Here is a 25,281-nt window from a genome sequence, read left to right as displayed (position 1 = left end):
CTATAGATGAAGAAATGTGAAAACTTGGGTGAGGGTGGGGGGGGTGTCATTCTGCCACAGAGCCAAGAAAGTCAGTGCTAACCAGGCATAGAACTCTCAAAACCTTTTGGTGTGGAACAACATAAGGACCTGCCAGAACTGGCCATGCAGAAGGATTTCTGCTCTTCAAAAGTGGAGAATGTGACCTTTCTCCAGGGCAGGTGTGGATCTGGGTCCCCAAAATGTGTATTTTTGTCATAGATATTCTTACCATTGTTAGAAGGAGGATTCATTTGGAAATTAACACTCTGATGATTCTCTTGAGGTTAAACTGATGCCAGTTTCAAGACCTGTAACAAAAAGAATGAACAATAAATCAAGAGCTTAGAGCATGGTGAATAAACTAAGAAAAATGGGAGGAAATAGTAGGAAAAGAACAGTAGGAAAAAAACAAGAACGTTTTAAACCTGGGCATTTGTTATTAGTATGTTTGAGAGATGACACGCAAGCTGGTTTGCCTCCTTAACTCTGATCAAAATAAATGTGATCTGATTCTGTCCCATTCATTAACTGGGGTAAGATAATATGAATTTTAATAAAGAAGTTTTAGTACTGTACCTCTAAATATTATCATATATTATGATCTGTTCAACTTGCTATATTTCATTCAGTCAGGTTTTTTCAGTTTAATCCACTGGGATTCTTTACAGATATGACAAGGATTTCTCAATTTGAGTGGAAAGCATGCTAAGGGACAATGAAACAGGAAAGTAATAGATTTTGCCTTTCTGAAAAAGAAAAACTACAAACTACTTAGATGTCAACTGGTAGGGGAAAGAATGATAGCTCTACATCTACTGCCATGAAAAGCTATCCAAGACATATGGTCAAGTTAAAATTCACAAAACAACATATAAAACTTGATCTATCTAAATAAAAAAGACAAACAGCCTGATAACCAAACGGATACAGATATATAAATACATTAGCAATAGTCAAGGATATATACCTAGTTATTAACAGCAGTTACTTCCTGGGAAAAGAGCAGAATTGCATTGGGGAAAAAAAGAAGGGAACAGCCAATTTCCCTTTATATTCTACATGATTTTGTATTTGCATTTTTATAAGGAGCATGTTTTTATATATTACTTGTACACTTTTTAAGCAATAAAAAATAATTTATTTATTTTAATGTAACCATTACATTAATTTATAGTACTTTTGCTAGAAATATTATTTGTGGGATAATAAAAAGTAAATGTGTATTGTTGCTTTTTATTAATGAACCAGACATGCGCTCTCTGCCTTGACTCTTTGTACTAAAGGAACAGAAGTACACAAAGGAATAAACCCATACCTGAAGGAGAACAGAGTAAGGAGGTATTACTTGGGGATGAGATAGTTAGCATATATCTGGAAGCCAGAAAGTTGATGGAAGAGGGTTAACAGGTAAAGGATGCCTTAGACAGCCAGCCCAGGACAAGCTATAAGGGCTGCAGAGGAGGGCTGCCAGTCAGCCTGGAGAACCGGGCAAGCTCTGAAGGTGGATCAACTGTACCCACCTGCTTTTCTCCACCACCTGCTTCCACCCTCCAGTCCCTCCCTCATACCCAGTAAGTACAGGCAGCTGGAATTTATCCTCAGGCAAAAGTAAACAAACACGTTCCTGATAGCTCTTCTTTAAAGAAATTAAACAATTCTCCATATTGGAGAATCTAAGGTTTTTAGTCATCAACTTCATATCTCACAGTAAAGTTCTCATTCTGGCCATCAGGTGGGCTCAGCCTAAAAATGAGTTCCCACTCACCTCCCCCACCATGTCCAGAGCACCCAGTCAGAATTATCACTGGAGAGATGTCACTCCAATTGCATGGACCTTCTTTCTTAAATATGACCAGACAAGCAAAGATCACCAAGATATTAGCAGATCCAGCAGCTTGAAAGAGAAAGACCAAGATATATAAACATGAAAAACAAATTCTGGTGAAAACAAAAATAATCAGGGAATAGAAGAAAACTTGACTCAAAGAGGTTTAAGAAAGATTTTTATGAAGAAGATGTTGATTTGAAAAAAGAATAATCAGAGAAGCAATTAGAGATTTAAAATATGATAGCAGAAATAAAATGTTCACAAATCATAACATAAAGTAGAGGAAATCTCCTAGAGCATAGGATAAAAAGAGAGAAAATGTGAAAGAACAGATAAAATCCGAAAGTCCAAGGTTCAGTAAATGGAGTCCCAGGAGAAAAGTATAGAGGAAAGGCTGGGAGTGGGAGGGGAGGGATGAGTGAACTCCAGCTATTTTCCCATCTTTGCATCACTCATTTCCCGGGGAGCTCCAATGGGATTCCCATCACGACTGAGGGGTAGTATGCTCAGGAAGGGGAGTTGAGGGTGGCCAGAAAATGGCAAATGGCTATCACTTTCTTAATGTGCCCTGATATCACCAAGGAAGCCAGGGCCATAGCCTCTGTTCCTGTGGGCACTTGCATTCTAGGGATAGCTCATCTGAATCACTGAAAGAAACGTTAAAATCCAGGCAGGGTGAGCAGAGCCTTTCAGCTCATCACTAATGACCTGCCTTCAGGCTAACATCAGTACACCTTCTTTGGATGTGATTGTTCAGTTACTTACAATTGCACCCAATTCCCCAGGATTCAGCTCATGTTTCTCCATCTTGTTTACAAGGATATCATAACTTTTTCCAGTGCCCTGGTCTACAGAGTGAAGAAGGTACCTCTTGGATAAGTACCTGGCTAGTAAACATTCTGCCTTTTCCAGGAAAGCCCCTAACAAAGTCAGTAGACTCCCAGCATCCATGTCTGTACTATGGGATTCTGGTCCCTACTCAACTGGTCATGACTGACTGATCCAAGAGTAGATTTCTGATCAATTCGAAACAACTGGTTTTTCCATTCTAGAAAGTTGAAAATTGGTCTAGTAAGAGAGATTCTGGAGACAGTCTTTAGGTTTCAACCTACAGAGAAGGCCATGAATTCCCATAAATTCAAAAAGACAGGGTAGAAAAAAGCCAAAAAAAACAAAAAAGGCCACAAGTGAGAAAGTACAAGACAAAAGTCTCAAAAGTATGGTTGTCAAGAACCAAGAACTATAATATAGGCAAAGGTAGATTAACTGGAGACTTTCAAACCTCAGATGAAGAAACGGAATCCATTAGACAGGGTTAGGGAAGCAGTCGAGGCTTAGAATTGAAAGATGGGGGCATGGTAAGAACTCTTAGGAAAGGAAACTTTTGAATTAGCATTTTGTTCAGAAAGAGGTGGTAAGGCCAATGAGGACAGCATAATAGTCAATATAAAAGCCAATCAAAACGTAAACAAAATATTTTAATCCAAAATTTGAATACGAAAAGAAAAACTGCAACACACTTAAAGAAGATACCAGCATCAATCAGGAAGGTTAAGATGAGCACTTGGCTTTCTGCATTTTTGTTTTAATTTTTTTTTTGGCTGTGTTGGGTCTTCATTGCTGCATGCGGGCATTCTCTAGTTGAGGCGAGCGGGGGCTACTCTTCATTGTGGTGCGCGGCCTTCTCATTGTGGTGGCTTCTCTTCTTGTGGAGCACAGGCTCTAGGCACGCGGGCTCAGTATTTGTGGCTCGCGGGCTCTAGAGCACAGGCTCAGTAGTTGTGGCGCATGGGCTTAGTTGCTTCGTGGCATGTGGGATCTTCCTGGATCAGGGCTTGGACCCGTGTCCCCTGCAATGGCAGGCGGATTCTTAACCACTGCATCACCAGGGAAGCCTGGCTTTCTGCATTTCTATGTAACATACCCAACACAGTTTAAAAAAAAACATGTTCTGTCTACTTAAATCTCCTACTATCTTCTAGATGATGTCTATGCTGCCTTCAGCCAGTCGCAATAATATTAAGCTATTTGAAATGTATTTCCCTGTTTCTCCTCCATCCAACAAGATGTTGTATTTCTGTTATGAAGTTGGAGTCACACTGACCTGGCTTTGTATACAGTCTCTGCCACTTCCCAAGTATGTGATCTGAGCAACTTTCTTGAATCTTTGAGCTTCATTTTCCTGATTTGTAATTATTAAACACAATCATACATGGAAAGCATTTGGCATGGTGCCTGGGACATAGTGAGTACTCCATAAATGGTAGTTCTTTTCTATTGTTTCTGCTATTGTTCCTTTTATTTGCACTCAAATGCTGGCACTACCATAAAAGACATAAACAAATGTATAAACAAACTCAGATGTGTTCAACTGATTCTTTTGTTACAAACATGTTTGACATTTTTAAGTGTGCTTTATATTTCTACAGCCTCAAAATCACACTTAAAACTTTTAACCCTGAGCTTCCTGATGAAGGTCAGAAGTTAGTTACATTTATCAATATATTTAGCACCAAATTTATATAGCTCTCGGGTTGTAGCTTTTGAGTTAAAAGAGGCGCCTGGCAAACTTGTGTCAGAGCTGCCTTTGCTGGAGCAGAAGCAGATGCTCTCAATAATGACGTGTGAAATTTCGAAAGTGAATTTCTCATCTGCAAGTCTAATTAGCAACTGAAGAGTGAAGGTGTTTTCGTTTGTTTTGTTTATGTTTTGTATTTCACTGAGATAAAATTTTCCAACCCAAAGAAAAGTGAAGTCTAACAGGTCTATAACTGGAGACTTGGGAGTCTCACACACAAATCACTTCCAATTAGTCTAGTCAACCATTCTTTTCTGGAAGTTTGCCATATAGAAACAAAAGGAGAACACTGAAAACAGCCCAGATACGTGGGAAGCAACTTGGAATCACTGTCTGCTTCATCTATTACAAAGAAAGATCTGCCACATATGTCACACCACTGTCATAGAAACATGGAAAAATTTTCTGTGGAGCATTTTCTAGATATGTTAGATATAAAATACCAAATGAATATCTAAACTCCCAGAAGATCTTTGAAGAACAGATAGATTTGGGCTTACAGCTCTCCTGCAAAAACCAAACAACCCAATTCAAAAATGGGCAAAGGATGTGAATAAATATACAATAGCCAGTAAGCACATGAAAAAGTGTTCAATATCACTAGTCATTAGGGAAATAAAAATCAAAACCACAATGAGATACCACTGCACACCCATTAGAATGGGTACTATTTTTTTAAAAAAATGAAGGAGGAAGGAAGAGAGAAAGAAAAGAAGAAAAACAAGTGTTGGTAAGGATGTGCAGAAATTGGCACCTTTGTGCATTGCTGGTGGGAATGTAATATGGTGCAGCCATTATGTAAAACAGTTGGGTGATTTCTCAAAAATTAAACATAAAATTACCATATGATCCAGCAATTCCACTCCTAGGCACATACCCAAAAGAACTGAAAGTAGATACTTGTATACTAATGTTCCCAGCAGCATTATTCACAATAGCCAAAAGGTAGAAACAACCCAAGTGTCCATCAACAGATGAATAAACAAAATGTGTTATATACATACAAGGGAATATTATTCAGCCTTAAGGAGAAATAAAATTCTCATTCATGCTACAATATGAACCTTAAGTATTATTCTAAGTGAAATAAGCCAGATACTAAAGGACAAATGTATGATTCCACTTATATGAGGTACCTAGACTAGGCAAATTCATAAAGACAGAAAGTAGAATAAAGATCACCAGGGGGTGGGGGAAGGAGAGAATGGGGAGTTATTGTTTGATGCGTACAGAGTCTCTTTGGGATGATGAAAGAGTTTCAGAAATAGATAGTGGTGATTGTTATACATCATTGTGAATGTACTTTATGACACTGAATTATACACTTAAAAATGGTTAAAATGGTAAATTTTGTTATGTAGACTTTAACCACAATTTTAAAAAAACATAAATCCACCTCAACCCACATAAAACTAAAATAAGAGGTCTAAAGTCCTTGGGCCATGTAAAATGCCACAGAAATGTTTGATAACTACATCTGGCAAGCAGCTCAGCCCGGGAATGTGATACCATAATAGCATAATAAATACCAAAAGGCTCTGAAGCAGAGTTCTCTTACTGGTTAAAACAAATGGAATTTTTTCATTAAAAAAAAAAGAAGAAAAATATTAGAGGTTTTTGATGGTTATGTTGTTAATAGATTCTGAACAAAGATTAGTTCAGAGACCAAAGAGATGGCATGTGCTTTATCACACATCAGGAAAACATGTATAATCAGACTCTAAAGTGTTTTCTATTGATAGCAACTGGTTAAAACCAATATGTTGCCTTTTTGTACATTTTAAAACCTGAGAATAATTATGAGGTAAATAATAGAGGCAGAACACTTCTACTTTCAGCCAAGATGGAGCAAGGACTGGATTTACCCTACTATCAGTTTTTTTGTTTATTTTAGTTACGGTATGCGGTATCCTTTAGTTGAGGCATGCGGACTTCTCAGTTGCGGCATGCAGACCCTTAGTTGTGGCATGTGGACTTCTTAGTTGTGGCATGCATGCGGGATCTAGTTCCCCAACCAGGGATCGAACCCGGGCCCCTTGCAATGGGAGTACGAAGTCCCACCCACTGGACCACCAGGGAAGTCCCTACCTATCTGAAACAACTAAAAATCTGGACAAAGCATATGAAAGAACAGTTCTCAAGACATTAGCCATCAGGCAATAAAGGACAGTGATGCATGAGAGATGGGGAACAAACAAGGTGAACCCCATGATTGCTCCAGTTTCCAGAAACCTAGAGAAAAAGTAGAATGTATTAAGTAGAGACATGGAAGATATTAAAAAGTCTTAAAATGAAATTCTAGAAATAAAAACTACAACATCTGAGACGATAGATACACTGGATGGAATTAAAGACAGGTTAAATGTTGCAGAAGAAAAGATTAGTGAACTTGAAGACAAAGCAATGGAAACTATCCAAAAAGAAATTAAAAAAAAAAGAGAGAGAGAGAGACTCTAAAAAAAGCAAAGAAAGAAAGAAAAGATGAGAGCAATAGTGAGATATGGGACTTCAGGAGGCCTAATATGTGTATAATCAGTCTCCAAAGGAGAGGGAAAGAAATAATGGCCAAAAAGTTTCCAAATTTGATGAAAACTGTAAATCCAGATATATAAGAAGCTCAATGAACACAAAGGATAAGAAAAATCACTCCTTGTCATTCAGGTTTCAGCTAAAATGGCACCATCTCAGAGAAGCCTTCCCTTACCACCAAACCTTAAGTAGCATTATGGAATTATCTTGTCTTAAAAATTGTTTACTTTTTATTGCATATCCCTAACTCCTCCCCTCAGTATAAGCTTCACAAGGACAGGCCCTTTTCTGCATTCTTTACTAGAACACATAGGCACTGTGTTCTCAGGACCTAGCAGAACACCTAGCATTGAGAAGGTACTCAATACATATTTTATGGGTGAATGAATAATTTTATCCATTCCTAACCTTTAGTAAAGAATTCCTGTTTCAAAATCCTTCTCAAATGATCAAAACCATTCTTTTTGCATTCCCAACATTTCCTTTTGCTCCCAGATTGATATAATGTTGCCATTGAACAATAAGGCATCTATTAGTACTAATTGTCTTTGCCTAAAAGTAAAGTCACCTCACCATTTCTCGAGGAATGACCTATAAGAAAACAGTGCTTCCAGGCCAGATTGACTCCAGGCAAGGCTCTGGCAACACTGCTGCCAAGCTTGACATCCAGCTTTCCAGAGAACATATTCTCAGCTCTCCAGTAGAACATCATTTCCATCAAAACAGTGGTTTACTGGACAGCTATTATAGGCAAACATTTTACACTTTATATACATTATTTATTTAATCTATGATGAGATTACAGATAAGGCAACTGAGGCCTAGGAAGGTGAAGTAATGTACCTAGTCACATGACTAGTAAGTAGCAGAATATAAACCTAAGTCTGTTTGACTCCAAAATGTTGTTCTTTATACAACACTGAGATGAAATTTAAAGTGTTATGAAATTGCGGCTAAGTATCAAACAGCATACATCTCTGTAGGAGGGATATAACTTCCAGTCCGCTTTCCATCTAATAAAATGAAAAAGACCAAATTAGTAGCTCAATCACAGAGCCTCTACTATTGTCTGAGATGATAATCAACAACAAACACTTGCCTCAGCCAAGGTATTTTCTCTTAAAGCTAGGAAGATTTAAACACCTGAAGTCTTGAATAAAGGAAAATTATTTTACAAAAATTCATATATCAAAGATATGTGACTATATGAAGAAAATGAAGTTTCTACATTCTAGAGGATTGGTTGAAGGGTAACAGAATACCTTTCATTAACTTTAAGATGTACTTTTTCATTTTTCACATTTCAGCATCTCTGAAATTCATGTGCATCTTACAATCAACCATCACCCAGGCAGCAGTTTATGACGTGGCTATCAACTTACATGAGTGAATTCAGCCATAGCCATTCATATTATCATTGCTTCTATGTCTAAATAAGTCTAAAATAACTTTTTAAAAAAGTTGTTCAAGATATATTTTTCCTTTTTTATGGAGATATAATTGACATATAACATTGTACGGTTTAAGTTGTACAATGTGTTGGTTTGATTCATTTATATATTGCCACAGGGTTACTACAGTAGTGCTAGCTAACACCTTTATCATGGCACATATTTATAATTTCTTTTTCTGTAGTGAGAATAGTTAAGATTTAGTCTCTTAGCAATTTTGAAGTTGTAATACAGTATTGTTGACTATAATCCCTATGTTGTGCATCAGATTTCCAGAACTTATTTATCCACTAGTTGTAAATTGGTACCCTTAAACAGCATCTTCTTAGTGCCCCCACCCCCAGCCCCTGGTGACCACCATCCTAATCTCTGTCAAAATAACTTTTTTTTAACTTCATGCTGTTTTACCATTATTGGGGTTTTTTTCTAATAATAAGAACAATTTATATACTTTGTGAAGAAAAAAAAAAACCACTTCAGAATATACAGTAAAGTGAAAAGAAGGAAATTGAGATAGCACTGTTGATAGGTAACATTTTCCACAATTTTTGCACAGGTGTGTATATGTGTGTATATATATATGTATATATATGTGTGTGTGTGTACACATAAAACTGGAAAACACATACATACATACACACTGTAATATTACAACTATATCAATTAACTAATCTATACTTTTCACAATATGATCCTATCAGATGCAGGTTTGCATTATGCATTTCTAACCTGGCAACAAGTTGTGAACATTCCCTGCATCAGTAAGTGGCTTTCCCCAGCGTGGTTTCTAACAATGACAGATTCACTCAACATGTGCTGCATCCCATTTAAGCAATTCCTGGTTATTGGGCATGTATAGGTTGTTCCATTTCTCTGTCCCTGGCAATGTTGAGATGGGGCATATCTGATGGTCCCATGGTGTCGGATAAGGAAGTGGAGGAGTTGGAACCCTCCTTGCCCATCTGGTCTTGTCTTCTATGTCTGAGGTGGATGGTCATGTAGCCCAATTTGCCCTGGTAGAGTAATGTCTGCTCAGGGTATGAATGAGGAATGCACAGAAGAGGACACCGCCCACTGCTGTCACCATGATGAGAAATACCAGCAAGGATCCTGAGATGGTGAAACCTTTACTAAAAACAGTCCTGTGCCAGGGCACCTGGAGCTGGACTTCCTGATATCTGTATCTGCCCATCTGGTCCCAGATCAGATTCAGGAGGGTGATTTTTTCTCTGAGAAGTTCAGGAGGAAGCCATTGTGGATCCACTGGTACTTGAATTCTGGTCTGGAATAGGAGATACACTCCATCTCCACCTGGGAGCCCATCTCAGCAGGCAGGATGCCATTGAAGTTACGGGGCTTACTCCTGATCAGCACACTGGAGGGACCATAGGTCAATGTCGGAAAGATTACTTCACTTCTCTCAATAATCTGTGGGAGGATTTCTATCCCACACTGAAGTGGTGAGTTGTAGCTGCTGACCCTTTGGATGATAAGTGTCTTGCTGTCTGGGGAGACTGTCATGTGGTCATAGCTGGACACCTGTGTGTAACTCACATACCACTTGATGTTGGTGGCACTGGTGTGGCAGACAGCAGCCACGGAATCCATGTTCTCTGCCCACGGAGCTGATGTTGACTGAGATGCCTGGGATTTCCAACTCTCGAATCTCAGGCCAGCCAGTTGCTCTCTGGGTCCCATCGCTGGCTTCTACCCACACAGTGTAGCTCCCTGTGTCACTTAATTGAGATCCCCTGATCAGCAGTCACCTGTCATGGACATGCTTTCCCGACTGCTGAACATGGGCCCATGCCACAAGGACCAGCTCCCCCCAGAGGCTGCATCTATGTCTGGAAAGGTCCATGAGCTGCGTAGGTCCTCCTGGTGGAGGGGTCTCTCTAGGGACCAGGAAGCCTCTTATGCCCTTTCACAGACCTGCATCAAAATAACTTATAAATAAGTATAAAATTAAAATTCTAAAGGTTGCTTATTTCTTTCTTAGTATTACATAAAATAAGGGTGTGGCTCACAGTTGATGATGTCTTAGATTTAATGAAGTTCAATATTTCATTTGGGAAGACACTTTTATTGGCCTTTTGGTTATGAACAGGTTGGCACCCTTATCCCTTCAGGCCCCCACCCCAATATGGGAGGCACAGCACAACAAAACCACAGGAATTTTCCATTCTTCAACATACATTCAGGCAGCCAAAGGATTGGGGCTCCTGAGAAAGAAAGGTGATGGGACAAAGAGAAAGGGCTCTGTAGGTAAAGGCTTGATGTCAATGAAGAAACAAGCAAGTGCAAGTTTTAAAGCTGAAGTAGTCAGCAGTAGCAGCAACAGCATAATCACACTATCTCTAAGCACCTAAAACAAGTCAGGCACCAAGTGCTTTACATTAACTCATTTAATCCTGTAACAAATATATGAATTAGGTACAATTTTTATGTCCACCTCAGAAGTTCAGAAAGGCTAAGTAACTTGTTCAAGGTCACATGACCAATAAGAATGACCTTGGTTAATTCCCTAGTCAGTCCCATGCAGTAATGATGACTAGAAAGCTTTACAGACCAAGATATATGTGGAGGGCATATTACAGCCAAGTGAAGGGTCTATCAAGTGAACACTCACTGTCAACTGCAAAAAATGTGGAGAGTTGAGTTAGGGACAATCCAGGAGCTTATGTCCCTAGCAGAAGATTTAGAGAAGACTTAGAAAATTGTGGATTACATAAGGAGTACAGTCAATTGATAGAGATAATGCCCAAACAAATGGGATTATCACTAGGGTGGAAGGCTGAATGGAAGTGAAGATATTCAAGAAAGGACCTAACCATCCCTCTAAGGATCTGATAGATTTTTCTCATTGGGATTCAAGCCTGTCCCAATCACCATACTGTTGTCTTAGGGAGATGAGAAAGGAGGAAAAGAGTCGATCCTTAGCTACCTCCTATATCCCTGGGGCTTTATTATCAGTGCCTGAAATTTGTGGTCAAGAATTGAGTCCTTGATTTTGTGAGGTTCCACCATTCTAAACATTACTGAGCTGTCAAAGAACCCAGCAAGGTACAGTGTCAAAGATCTAATTGAAAATAATCCTAGTTATTACCCAAGCTTTCCTTGACCCCCCCAGTAAGGACAGGGGTTGGGAGGTTTATACATTAGACATTCTTTTCCCTACTTAAAAAGGAATATATCAATACCAGATATAATGAAGGTAGACTGGTAAAAAGATCAACTCCATGACTCTAAAAGCCTGTTTTTGTCCCTCTACTCTACCCTCTTTTATGTAATAATTACTGGTGTTATTTTTTGAGCACCTTCCAGGCACTATGCTACACACCCTGCTTCCCCAAATAAATTCCACTTGTGGACAGCAGCTTCACCCCATGCCCAAGAGTTCCAACCTGCCCTTCATGATGGCCTGTCCTGTGGATTTCAGACTTGCCTAGCCAGCCCCCTCAATCATGTAAGCCAATTATTTGAAATAAATGTCTTAATATATATCTACTTCTGATTCTGCTTCTCTAGTTGAACCCTGACTGATATAGACTTTGATACCAGAAGTGGTTCTAGAGGAACAGAATCTTAAGGATGAGTTTTTGTAATTGATTCTGGATTTTCTGGAATTGGTTCTCTAATCTTATTAACGGCACTAATGACTCTATTTCCAGTGGTAAAAAGGACAATAGTAGTTCATGACATGATGTGGCAAGAGAGATATGCAAAATATCATCATTGGGTACTCCTAATCAAATACCTATAGAAAGTGAGATTCTAGGTGACTGTGTATTTGCTATATTAGGATATTTTACTCCAACTAAGGAATGTGATGCATTAAACACAACTCACATTAATATAAAACCCCATGTTAAAGACCTCTTACCCTCCTGGCCCCATGTGACCAGAGGGGCTGGCGAAAACACCTGCAAGTGGTGCTCAAGCCAAGAGAGGGGCAGGCAGAGCAGGTCAGCTTGAGCTAAGAAAATAAAGAGCTTTGCCAGCTTTCGAGCTACTTCTCCCACTGTGCCTGGGCAGGGAAACTAATTCATAGCCCTGCTCATTGCTGAATACAGTCTCAAACCTGCATGACCAGGGAATCTGAGCAGACAGGAAGCTGCATAGCCCATTCAACAGCCCTGCTTACAGTAGCACTTGAATAGAGGCACAGCTTGTAGATTTCCCCATCAGCAGAGCAAAACCAGTGGCCTCACCTGACCAGAGAATTCAGTGCACCCTCTCACGTGATTCAGGTCCCCAGACAACAAGCCACACAGACCTGGGTCCCATCCTGTTGCCCTGCCAGGGCAGAGAAGCTAATTCAGAGCTCTGTCTACTACTGAATGTAGTACCCAGTCCTGACCATCCAGTAAGCCTGACCAGAGAATCCAAGCAACCATAGAGCCCATCTGACAGTCTCATTTGGGTAGGGAACCTAGCCAGTACTTCTACCCAACTGTTCTCAGCCAGTGGCACCCCACTCATTTCCATCTTCAGAATTCAAACAGTTGTCTCTCAGAAAAACAGACCATAATAGCAGGTTCCATCTGCCCAAAGACACTACCAGCAGACATGCCCAGAAACCTAAACTGAGTTGACTGGGGAAGATCTGTCTCTTCCAAAGCAAACCTGATAAGCCTGGAAGAGAAAATCGAAGTACTCAAGTGTGCAGACACATCCATAAGGAATCAAGGATCATGAAAAACTAAGTAAATATGACACCACCAAAGGAAACTAATAAAGTTCTAATAACTGATTTAAAGAGAGATCTATAAACTGTCAGACAAAGAATTCAGAATACTCTTAAAATTGAATAAACTACAAGAAAACACAGGTAAACAGCTAAAAGATATTAGGAAAACAATGCACACACAAAACAAGAAGTTCAACAAAGCAATAAAAACAACCAAAACAAACAATCACACAGAAATCCTAGAGTAGAACACTACAATAACAGGAATGACGAATTCATTAGAGAGTTTCAAAAGCAGACTCAACCATGCAGAAGAGAGAATCAGTGACCTGGAAGATAGGACATTAGAAATTATCCAGTCAGAGAAGAAAAAAGAATGAGACAGTGAAGAAAGTCTAGAGACTTATGGGATGCAATGAAAAAAAAAATTCACATTATGGGAATTCCAGAAGGAGAAGAGAAAGAGAAAATGATAGAAAGTATATTTAAAGCAAAATGGCTGAAAATTTCTCAAACCTAGGGGGATACATGGACATCCAGATCCCTGAGGTCCAAAGACAGGTTGAACCTGAATAGGGCCACACCAAGACACATTATAATTAACTTGTCAAGGAATTTTTAAAACAGCAGAGAAAAGAGAGAAATTACATACAGGGAGACCCACATAAGGCTAAAGGCAGATTTCTCAACAGAAACATTTCAGACCAGGAGAGAATGGGACAACGCATTCAAAATATTGAAAGCAAAAACTGTCAACCAAAAATACTATACCCAGTGAAGCTGTCCTTCAGAAATGAAGGGGGGATAAAGACTTTCTTGAACAAACAAAAGTGAGAGAGTTTATTACCACTAGACCTACCTTACAAGATATGCTAAAGGGAGTTCTGTGAGTAGAAGTAAAGCACACTAAGTAACATCATTAAAAGGTAGTGTAAAACTCACTGCTAATGGTAAATGTACAAAGTTAGATTCTGTAATTTGGTAATGATGGTGCATAATTCACTTACAACTCAAGTTTAAAAGTTAAAAAACTGAATGTATTAAAAATAACCATAACTATAATAATCTATTATTAGTTACACAATAGAAAAATATGTAAATTTAACAGCAGTAATCTAGAATGTGAAGGGGAGGAGAAGAAAAAGTGTAAAGTTTAGAAATTCAATTGAAGTTAAATTGCTATCAGCTTAAAATAGGATGTTATAATTTTAAGCTATTTTATGTAAGCCTCATGGTAACCACAAGGGGAAAAACCTGTAGCAATTACACAAAGGAACATGATAAAGAAGTCAAAACATACTGATACAAAAGACATCAAAACACGAATATAGAGGGCAGGATAAGAAACAAGGAAAAATTAATCTATAAAACAACCAGAAAACAGTCAACAAAATGTCAATAGTAAGTTCTTACTTATCAGTAATTACTTTAAACATAAATGGATTAAATTCTCCAATCAAAAGACAGAATAGCTAAATAGTTTTTTTCTTCTTAAAAAAAAACAGTGTAGTTACACTTATATCAGACAAAATAGACTTTAATTTTAAAATGGTAAAAAGAGGCAAAGAAGATCATTACATAATGATAGAGGAGGTCAATCCATCAAGAAGATATAACAATTATAAGTATTTATGTGCCCAAAATTGGAGCACCTAAACACATATAAAGCAAAAACTAACAGAGTTAAAAAAAATAAAAATTAAAAAATAAACAGTATTACAATAATAGTTGGATACTTTAATACCCCACTCTCATCAATGAATAGACCATCCTGAGAATCAATAAGGACACAGCAGACGAGAACAACACTGTAGACCAAATGGACCTAATAGGCACATATAGAACAGTCTATCCAACAACAACAGAATACACATTCTTCTGAAGTGCACGTGGAACATTTCATAGGACAGACCACATGTTAGGCTTCAAAACAAGACTTAGCAAATTCAAGGAGATTGAAATCAGACCAAGTATCTTCTTTGACCACAATGGTATGAAACTAGACATCAATAACAAGAGAAAAACTGGAAAATTAATGAACACATGGAAATTAAATAACACTCTCCTAAACAACCAATGGATAAAAGAAGAAGCTAAAGGTGAAATTTAAAAGTTTCTTGAGACAAACGAAAATGGAAACTAAACATACCAGTACTTATGGGATGCAGCAAAAGCAGTGCTAAGAGGGAAGTTCATAACAATCAATGTCTGCATTAAGAAGCAAGAAAGATCCCAAATAAATGACCTAATTATATGCCTTAAAGAACTAGAAAAAGAAGAATAAACTGAGCCCAGAAATAGCAGGAAAAAAGGAAATAATAAGATTAAAGCATTAATAAATGAAATAGAAGATATAGAAACAACAGAAATGGTGAGCAGAACTAAGAGTTGGGTCTTTGAAAAACTAAAATTGACAAACCCTTAACTAGACTAACCTAGGGAAAAAAGAGAGGGGACCCAAATCAACAAAATTACAAATGAAAAGGAGACTTTACAACTGATACAACAAAAATTCAAAGAATCATAAGAAGCTGCAATGAACAACTATACACCAACAAACTGGACAACCTAGAAGAAACAGAAGAATTCTAAGAAACATACAAGTTATCAAGAGTGAATCAAGAATAAATTAAAAATCTGAATAGACCAACTACTAGTATGGAAATTGAATTAATAATAGAAAATCTCCAAACAAAGAAAAGCCCAGGACAAGATGCCTTCACTGCTGAGTTTTACCAAACATTCAAAGGATTAACACCAATCCTTCTCAAAATCTTCCAAAAAATCAAAGAAGAGGGAAAACACACAGATGGCTAACAGGAACAAGAAAAGATGCTCAAAATCACTAATCATCAGGGAAAAGCAAATCAAAACCACAATGAGAAATCACCTCACACCAATCGGAATGACTATTATCAAAAAGACAACAAAAAAACAAGTGTTGACAAGGATGTGGAGAAAAGGGAACCCTTGTGCACTGTTGGGGGAGTGTAATGGCGGCATGCATTCCATAATGGGTGCAGCCATTATGGAAAACAGTATGGAGATTCCTCAAAAAACTAAAAATAGAACTATCATATGATCCAGCAATTCTAATCCTGGGTATTTATATGAAGAAAATGAAAAAAATTAATTAGAAAAGATACATGCACCCCTATGTTCATTGCAACATTATTTACAATAGCCAAGATATGGAAGCAACCTAAGTACTCATCAATAGATGAATGGGTAAAGAAGATGTAGTATATATACAAAATGGAATATTACTCAGCCTAAAAATGAATGAAATCTTGCCATTTGTGACAACACAGATGGACCTACAGGGTACTACTTTAAGTCAAATAAGAGAAAGAGAAATACTGTATGATTTCACTTATATGTGGAGTCTAAACAACAAATGAACAAACACAACAAAACAGAAACAGAGTTATAGCTAGAGAGAACAAATAGGTGGTTGCTAGAGGGGTGGGGGGTGAGGGGAGAAAAGAAATAGGTGAAGGAGATTAAGGGGTACAAACCTCCAGTTGCAAAATAAATGAGTCACAGGTTTTAAATGTATAGTGTGGGGACTATAGTCAATAACTATATAATATCTTTATTTAGTGACAAATCACAACCAGACTTTATTGTGGTGATCATTTTGAAATGTATAGAAATATCAAATCACTATGTTGTGTAACAGGAACTAACACAGTGTTGTAGGTCAATTATACTTCAAAAACAAACAAACAAATTCCTAGAAAAAGAGATCAGATTTGTGATTACAAGAGGCAGGAGGTGGGGGGAGGGGAAATTGGACAGAAGTGGTTAAAAGGTACAAACTTCCAGTTATAAGATAAAGTACTAGGGACGTAATACATGACATGATAAATATAATTAACACTGCTGTATATTATATATGAAAGTTGTTAAGAGAGTAAATCCTAAGAGTCCTCATCACAGGAAAAATATTTTTTCTATTTCTTTAATTTTGTATCTATAAGAGATGATGGAGGTTCACTAAACTTACTGTGTTAATCATTTCATGATGACTATAAGTCAAATCATTTTGCTATACACCTTAAACTTATACAGTGTTGTACACCAATTATATCTCAATAAAACTAGAAGAAAAAAATTAACTGAGACAAGATTAAAAAAAATAAAGGCAATAGGCATCATATTAAAGTTGCAAACAAACAAACAAACAAAAACAAAAAAGAGGAGGAACACTCCCAAACTCATTTTACAAGGCCAGCATTACCCTGATACCAAAAACCAGAAAAAGACATGACTAGAAAACTACAAACCGATATCCCTGATGAATATAGATGTGAAAATTCTCAATAAAGTACTAGCAAACTGAATTCAGTAGCACATTAAAAGGGTCATTCACCGTGATCAAGTGGGATTTATCCCTAGGATGCAAGGATGGTTCAACATACATAAATAAATCAATGTGATATATCACATTAATAGAATGAAAGAAAATAATTATATGATCATCTCCACAGATACAGATAAAGCACTTGGCAAAATCCCACACCCATTCATGATAAAAACTCTTAGCAACTTAGTCAGAAGAAACATATCTCAACATAATAAAGGCCATATATGACAGGCCCACAGCTAACATTATACTCAATGGTGAAAGTTTAGAAGTTTTCCCTCTAAGATCAGGAACAAAACAACGTGCCCACTCTCACCACTCCATTTAACATAGTACTGGAAGTCCTAGTTAGAGCAATCAGGTCATAAAAAGAAAAAAAGGGTATCAGAACTGGAAAGGAAAAAGTAAAACTGTCTTTGTTTGCAGATGACATGATTATACATATAGAAAATCCTAGACTCAACTAAAAAACCATTAGATCTAATCAATGAATTCGGTAAAGTTGCAGGATATAAAATTAACATACAAAAAGCAATAGCATTTCTATACACAACCAACAAATTTTCTGAAAAAGAAAAAAAGATGTTGATCCCATTTACAGTAGCATCAAAAACAATTAAACACTTAGGAATAAATTTAACCAAGGAGGTGAAAGAGCTCTATCCTGAAAACTACAAGACACTGATGAAAGAAATTGAAGAAAACACAGATAAATGAAAAGGTAGCCAATGTTCATGGATTAGAAGAATTAATATTGTTAAAATGTCAATATTACCAAAAGCCATCTATAGATTCAATGCAATTCCTATCAATATTCCAATGGCATTTTTTAACAGAAGTAAAAACAAACAAACGAAAGACTCCTAAACCTCATATGGAAATACCAAAGTTCCTGAATGTCCAAATAAGTGCTGAGAAAGAAGAACAAAGCAGGGGGCATCACATTTCCTGATTTTAAGTTATACTATAAAGCTATAGTAATCAAAACAGTATGGTACTGGCAAATGCCAGTGAGCCTATAATTGGCCCCAGCCCTTGCTACCTGCTCTGGCCCCCTCTGCCACTACATAGGCACCTGCAGCTGGCCCCTGCAGCCAAGTATGTGCACACCACTGGCTCCAACCACCACCACTGCCTGCCCTGCTACCAGTCTTGGAGGTGCCACTTAGGAGCCCAAAAGATCTTGAAGCCACAGAATTCCTGCAGTGCTTGCCAAGGACCACACATTGTCAATACTGTGGACCCCAATGTCCTGGAGCCAAAGAGACATCACATACCATTGGACCCAGTGCCACCATGCACCTTTCCACATGGCACTCTGCATCACTAGACCAGGGTCACAGCATAACCAGTAAGGGTCCCTATCAGCAGGTAGAAGGCTTCCCTTAACAAAATCAGTCAGTAAAGTCTGGAGGAGGTGACTGATTTTTCAAATGTGCAGATACCTATACAACACTACAGGGAACATGGAGAATCAGGGGAAACATGTCTCCACCAAAGGAATACAGTAAAATTCCAGTATCTGACCGCAAAGAAATGGAAATCCAGGAATTGCCTGACAAAGAATTCAAAATAATTCTTCTATGAATACTCAGAGAGCTACAAGAGAACACAGATGAAAAATTTAATGCTATCAGGAAAACAATACAAGAACAAAATGAGAAACTCAAAAAAGAGATAGAAAACATAAAAAAAGAACCAAACAGAAAATCTGGAGCTGGAGAATACAATGACTGAAATAAAGAATTGAATAGAAAGCTTCAAGAGCAGACTTGAACAAGCAGAAGAGCAAATTGGTGATCCAGAGGACAGATTGATTGAAATTTTACAAACAGAAGAGCAAAAAGAAAAAAGAATGAAAAGGAGTGTAGAAAGCCTACAGAAGTTATGGGACACCATCAAAAGAAATAATGTATACTAGGGGAGAAAGGAGTAGAAAGCTTATTTCAATAAATAATGGCTGAGAAATTCCAAAATATGGGGAGAGATTAGGCCATCAAAGTTTATGAAGCAAATATGTCACTTCAAACTCTCAATCCAAAACGTTTTTCTCTAAGACACATAGTAATAAAAGTGTCTAGGACTTCCCTGGTGGTGCAGTGGTTAAGAATCCACCTGCCAATGCAGGGGACACGGTTGTGAGCCCTGGTCCGGGAAGATCCCACATGGTGCAGAGCAACTAAGCCCATGTGCCGCAACTACTGAGCCTGCCCTCTAGAGCCTGCGAGCCACAACTACTGAGCCCATGTGCGACAACTAATGAAGCCCACGTTCCTAGAGCCCTGCTCTGCAACGAGAAGCCACTGCAATGAGAAGCCCATACACCACAATGAAGAGTAGCCCCCACTCGCCGCAACTAGAGAAAGCCTGCGCGCAGCATCGAAGACCCAACACAGCCAAAAATTAATTAATTAGTTTTTTTTTAACTGTCTAAAAACAAAGGCAAAGAGAGAATTTTAAAAGAAGCAAGAGAGGACTTCCCTGGCAGTCCAGCGGTTAAGACTTCCACTCCAGGGGGCACGGATTTGATCCCTGGTCAGGGAACTAAGATCTCGCACGCTGCACATCACGGCCAAAAAAAAAAAAAAGAAGCAAGAGAAAAATATCTCTCTCATACAAGGGAACCCCCATAAGGCTACCAGTGGATGTCTCAGCAGAGACCTTACAGCGCAGGAGAGAATGAGATAATATATTCAAAGTGCTAAAAGAAATAAACGACCAAAGATGGTGGACTAGGAGGACGTGGAATTCGCGTCTCCGCACAACTAGGGCACCTACCAGGCACCGGTGGGGAACCACAGACACCTAAGGGGATGGGAGGAATCCCCAGCAACAAGGTAGGATGTGGGGTGGGGAGTGAGGGGGGAGGAGAAATGGAGGTGGGACAGGACCAGTGCCCCTGAGGGGCAGCTTGGGGAGAGGAAGGGATCACACGCCCAGAGGGGGAAATGGGGGGACCATTGGAAGGTCAGAGGATCAGAAGGGAGCCTAGCCAACGTTTCCCCTGTGCACTTGGGCCCTGGGGAGCCTGCTGAGATCCCGGGCCTGATCCTCTGCCAATCAAGGTCCCCTCCAACCGCATGGGTCCTGAGGGAGTGGGAGGGAGGGAAGGGGCAGCAAAAGTAAAGGCCAGACCGACAGGACTGGCACCCCTAGGGGGCGGCGGGTGGTGAGTAGAAGTTCCCACACATGGTGGGACCCACCCACGCTTCAGCAGCGAAGGGGGAGACGCTCGGGAGAGTGGAGGAACGGAAGGGAGCATGGCCAGCACTTTCCCTGCTGACTTGGGCACCAGGGAGCGTCTTGGGCTCCTGGGCCTAATACTGTGCCCTCAGAGGTTCCCTCCAGCATTGCAGAGCTTAAACCCTGCCCCTACACCCCCACTCAGAGCCCTACTTCTACAGGCGACACTCAGAGACCACCTCTGAGACCCGCTCCAACCACACTGGGCCTAAACCTCACCCACAAACGCTCACTCACAGCTTACCTCCAAACTCTGGAGCTCCACTCTCCAAGGCCCCCCTCAGAACGTGCTGCCTTTCCCCTGCCGCCAGGTCCTAAGCCTAGGTCCCACCCCACTCTTGAATGTCGCCCTGCCTAGGCCCCGCCCACAAGGCCTTTTCCAGCTGCATGGGTCCTGAGCCTAGTCCCCACAACCACCCTAAACCCCGCCCTCGCCTAAGCTCCGCCCCCCACAGCCAAGGCCTTTTATGGCATTTTTTTTTTCTTTTTTCTTCTTTTAGGTTGTGGTTCTGTTTTACCCCATAGTTGTTGATTCATCTATATTATAATTTTTTCTAATAAATCTTTTATTTTTCTAATTTTATTTTATTATTTATCCTTTGTTATTGTTCTGCTCCCCCCCCCCACCTTATTTTATTCTTTGTTTTCTTTCTCTTTTCTGTTGTGGTTCTGTTATACCTTGTTGTAGTTCTTTCAATTATATTTTTATTTTTCCTAATATATTTTTTATCTTTCTAATTTTTTTAATTTTTAAAATTTTTTTAATGTTTATTTATTTATTTATTTATTTATTTTCTTATTAGTCATCCATTTTATACACATCAGTGTATACATGTCATTCCCAACCTGCCAATTCACCACACCACAACCCCAACCCCCTGCCGCTTTTCTCCCTTGGTGTCCATTCGTTTGTTCTCTACTTCTGTGTCTCAATTTCTGCTCTGCCAAGCGGTTCATCTGTACCATTTTCTAGGTTCCACATATATGCGTTAATATATGATATTTGTTTATCTCTTTCTGACTTACTTCACTCTGTATGACAGTCTCTAGATGCATCCACATCTCTACAAATGACCCAATTTCGTTCCTTTCTATGGCTGATTAATATTCCATTGTATATATGTACCACAACTTCTTTATCCATTCGTCTGTTGATGGGTATTTAGGTTGCCTCCATGACCGGGCTATTGTAAATAGTGCTGCAATGAACATTGGGGTGCATGTGTCTTTTTGAATTACGGTTTTCTCTGGGTATATGTCCAGTAGTGGAATTGCTGGGTCATATGATAATTCTATTTTTAGTTCTTTAAGGAAGCTCCATACTGTTCTCCATAGTGGCTGTATCAACTTACATTCCCACCAACAGTGCAAGAGGGTTCCATTTTCTCCACACCCTTTCCAGCATTTGTTGTTTGTAGATTTTCTGATGATGCTCCTTCTACCTGGTGTGAGGTGATACCTCATTGTAGTTTTGATTTGCATTTCTCTAATAATTAGTGATGTTGAGCAGTTTTTCATGTGCTTCTTGGCCATCTGTATGTCTTCTCTGGAGAAACGTCTATTTAAGTCTTCTGCCCGTTTTTGGATTGTGTTGTTTGTTTTTTTTAATACTGAGCTGCATGAGCTGTTTATATATTTTGGAGATAAATCCTTTGTCCGATGATTCATTTGCAAATATTTTCTCCCATTCTGAGGGTTGTCTTTTCGTCTTGTTTATGGTTTCCTTTGCTGTGCAAAAGCTTTTAAGTTTCATTAGGTCCCATTTGTTTATTTTTGTTTTTATTTCCATTACTCTAAGAGGTGGATCAAAAAAGATCTTGCTGTGATTGATGTCAAAGAGTGTTCTTCCTATGTTTTCTTCTAAGAGTTTTATACTGTCCTGTCTTACATTTAGGTCTCTAATCCATTTTGAGTTTATATTTGTGTATGGTGTTAAGGAGTGTTCTAATTTCATTCTTTTACATGTACCTGTCCAGTTTTCCCAGCACCACTTATTGAAGAGACTGTCTTTTCTCCATTGAATATCCTGCCTTCTTTGTCATAGATTAGTTGACCATAGGTGCATGGGTTTATCTCTGGGCTTTCTATCCTGTTCCATTGATCTATATTACTGTTTTTGTGCCAGTACCATATTGTCTTGATTACTGTAGCTTTGTAGTATAGTCTGAAGTCACAGAGTCTGATTCCTCCAGTTCCGTTTTTTTCCCTCAAGACTGCTTTGGCTATTCGGGGTCTTTTGTGTTTCCATACATATTTTAACATTTTTTGTTCTGGTTCTGTAAAAAATGCCATTGGTAATTTGATAGGGATTGCATTGAATCTGTAGATTGCTATGGGTAGTATAGTCATTTTCACAATATTGATTCTTCCAATCAAAGAACATGGTATGTGTCTCCATCTGCTGGTACCATCTTTAATTTCTTTCATCAGTGTCTTATAGTTTTCTGCATGCAGGTCTTTTGTCTCCCTCGGTAGGTTTATTCCTAGGTATTTTATTCTTTTTGTTGTAATGGTAAATGGGAGTGTTTCCCTAATTTCTCTTTCAGATTTTTCATCATTAGTGTATAGGAATGCAAGAGATTTCTGTGCATTAATTTTGTATCCTGCAACTTTACCAAACTCATTGATTAGCTCTAGTAGTTTTCTGGTGGCATCTTTAGGATTCTCTATGTATAGTATCGTGTCATCTGCAAACAGTGACAGTTTTACTTCTTCTTTTCCAATTTGTATTCCTTTTATTTCTTTTTCTTCTCTGATTGCCGTGGCTAGGACGTCCAAAACTATGTTGAATAATAGTGGTGAGAGTGGACATCCTTGTCTTGTTCCTGATCTTAGAGGAAATGCTTTCAGTTTTTCACCATTGAGAATGATGTTAGCTGTGGGTTTGTCATATATGGCCTTTATTATGTTGAAGTAGGTTCCCTCTATGTCCTCGTCTGGGAGAGTTTTTAACATATGTGAGCGTTGAATTTTGTCAAAAGCTTTTCTGCATCTATTGAGATGATCATATGGTTTTTATGCTTCATTTTGTTAATATGGTGTATCACATTGATTGACCTGCATATATTGAAGAATCCTTGCATCTCTGGGATAAATCCCACTTGATCATACTGTATTATCCTTTTAATGTGTTGTTGGATTTTGTTTGCTAGTATTTTGTTGAGGATATTTGCATCAATATTCATCAGTGATACTGGTCTGTAATTTTCTATTTTTGTAGTATCTTTGTCTGGTTTTGGTATCAGGGTGATGGTGGCCTCATAGAATGAGTTTGGGAGTGTTCCTTCTTCTGCAATTTTTTTGGATGAGTTTGAGGATGGGTGTTAGCTCTTCTCTAAATGTTTGATAGAATTCACCTGTGAAGCCATCTGGTCCTGGACTTTTGTTTGTTGGAAGATTTTTAATTACAGTTTCAATTTTCTTACCTGTGATTGGTCTGTTTATATTTTCTAATTCTTCCTGGTTCAGTCTTGGAAGGTTACACCTTTCCAAGAATTTGGCCATTTCTTCCAGGTTGTCCATTTTATTGGCATAGAGTTGCTTGTAGTAGTCTCTTATGATCCTTTGCATTTCTGTGGTGTCAGTTGTAATCTCTCCTTTTTCATTTCTAATTTTATTGATTTGAGTCCTCTCCCTCTTTTTCTTGATGAATCTGGCTAATGGTTTATCAATTTTGTTTATCTTCTAAAAGGGCCAACTTTTAGTTTTATTGATCTTTGCTATTGTTTTGTTTCTATTTCATTTATTTCTGCCCTGATCTTTATGATTTCTTTCCTTCTGCTAACTTTGGGTTTTGTTTGTTCTTCTTTCTCTAGTTCCTTTAGGTGTAAGGTTAGATTGTTTATTTGAGATTTTTCTTGTTTCTTGAGGTAGGCTTGTATAGCTATAAACTTCCCTCTTAGCACTGCTTTTTCTGCATCCCATTGTTTTTGGATCATCGTGTTTTCATTGTCATTTGTCTCTAGGTATTTTTTGATTTCCTCTTTAATCTCTTTAGTGATCTCTTGGTTATTTAGTAACGTATTGTTTAGCCTCCATGTGTTTGTGTTTTTTACGTTTTTTTCCCTGTAATTCATTTCTAATCTCATAGCGTTGTGGTCAGAAAAGATGCTTGATATGTTTTCAGTTTTCTTAAATTTACTGAGGCTTGATTTGTGACTCAAGATGTGATCTATCCTGGAGAATGTTCTGTGCGTACTTGAGAAGAAAGTGTTATCTGCTGTTTTTGGATGGAATGTCCTATAAATATCAATTAAATCTATCTGGTCTATTGTGTCCTTTAAAGCTTGTGTTTCCTTATTAATTTTCTGTTTGGCTGATCTGTCCATTGGTGTAAGTGAGGAGTCACAGTCCCCCACTATTATTGTGTTACTGTTGATTTCCTCTTTTATAGCTGTTAGCAGTTGCCTTATGTATTGTGGTGCTCCTATGTTGGGTGCATATATACCTATAATTGTTATATCTTCTTCTTGGATTAATCCCTTGATCATTATGTAGTGTCCTTCCTTGGTCTTGTAACATTCTTTATTTTAAAGTCTATTTTATCTGATATGAGTATAGCTACTCCAGCTC

At 38.5% G+C, this 25,281-nt stretch overlaps 1 pseudogene; it reads right to left on the bottom strand.

Annotated features, from left to right (window-relative positions):
* Positions 1-9,401: 9,401 nt before the first annotated feature.
* LOC133077645 (carcinoembryonic antigen-related cell adhesion molecule 18-like) lies at positions 9,402-12,978 on the bottom strand (annotated as a pseudogene).
* Positions 12,979-25,281: the final 12,303 nt, after the last annotated feature.

This window comes from Eubalaena glacialis, chromosome 18 (assembly GCF_028564815.1).
Source record: "Eubalaena glacialis isolate mEubGla1 chromosome 18, mEubGla1.1.hap2.+ XY, whole genome shotgun sequence".
Classification (NCBI taxonomy): domain Eukaryota; kingdom Metazoa; phylum Chordata; class Mammalia; order Artiodactyla; family Balaenidae; genus Eubalaena; species Eubalaena glacialis.
The sequence above is the reverse complement of the archived record's forward strand: the minus strand, read 5'-3'. Positions and strand labels throughout refer to the sequence as shown.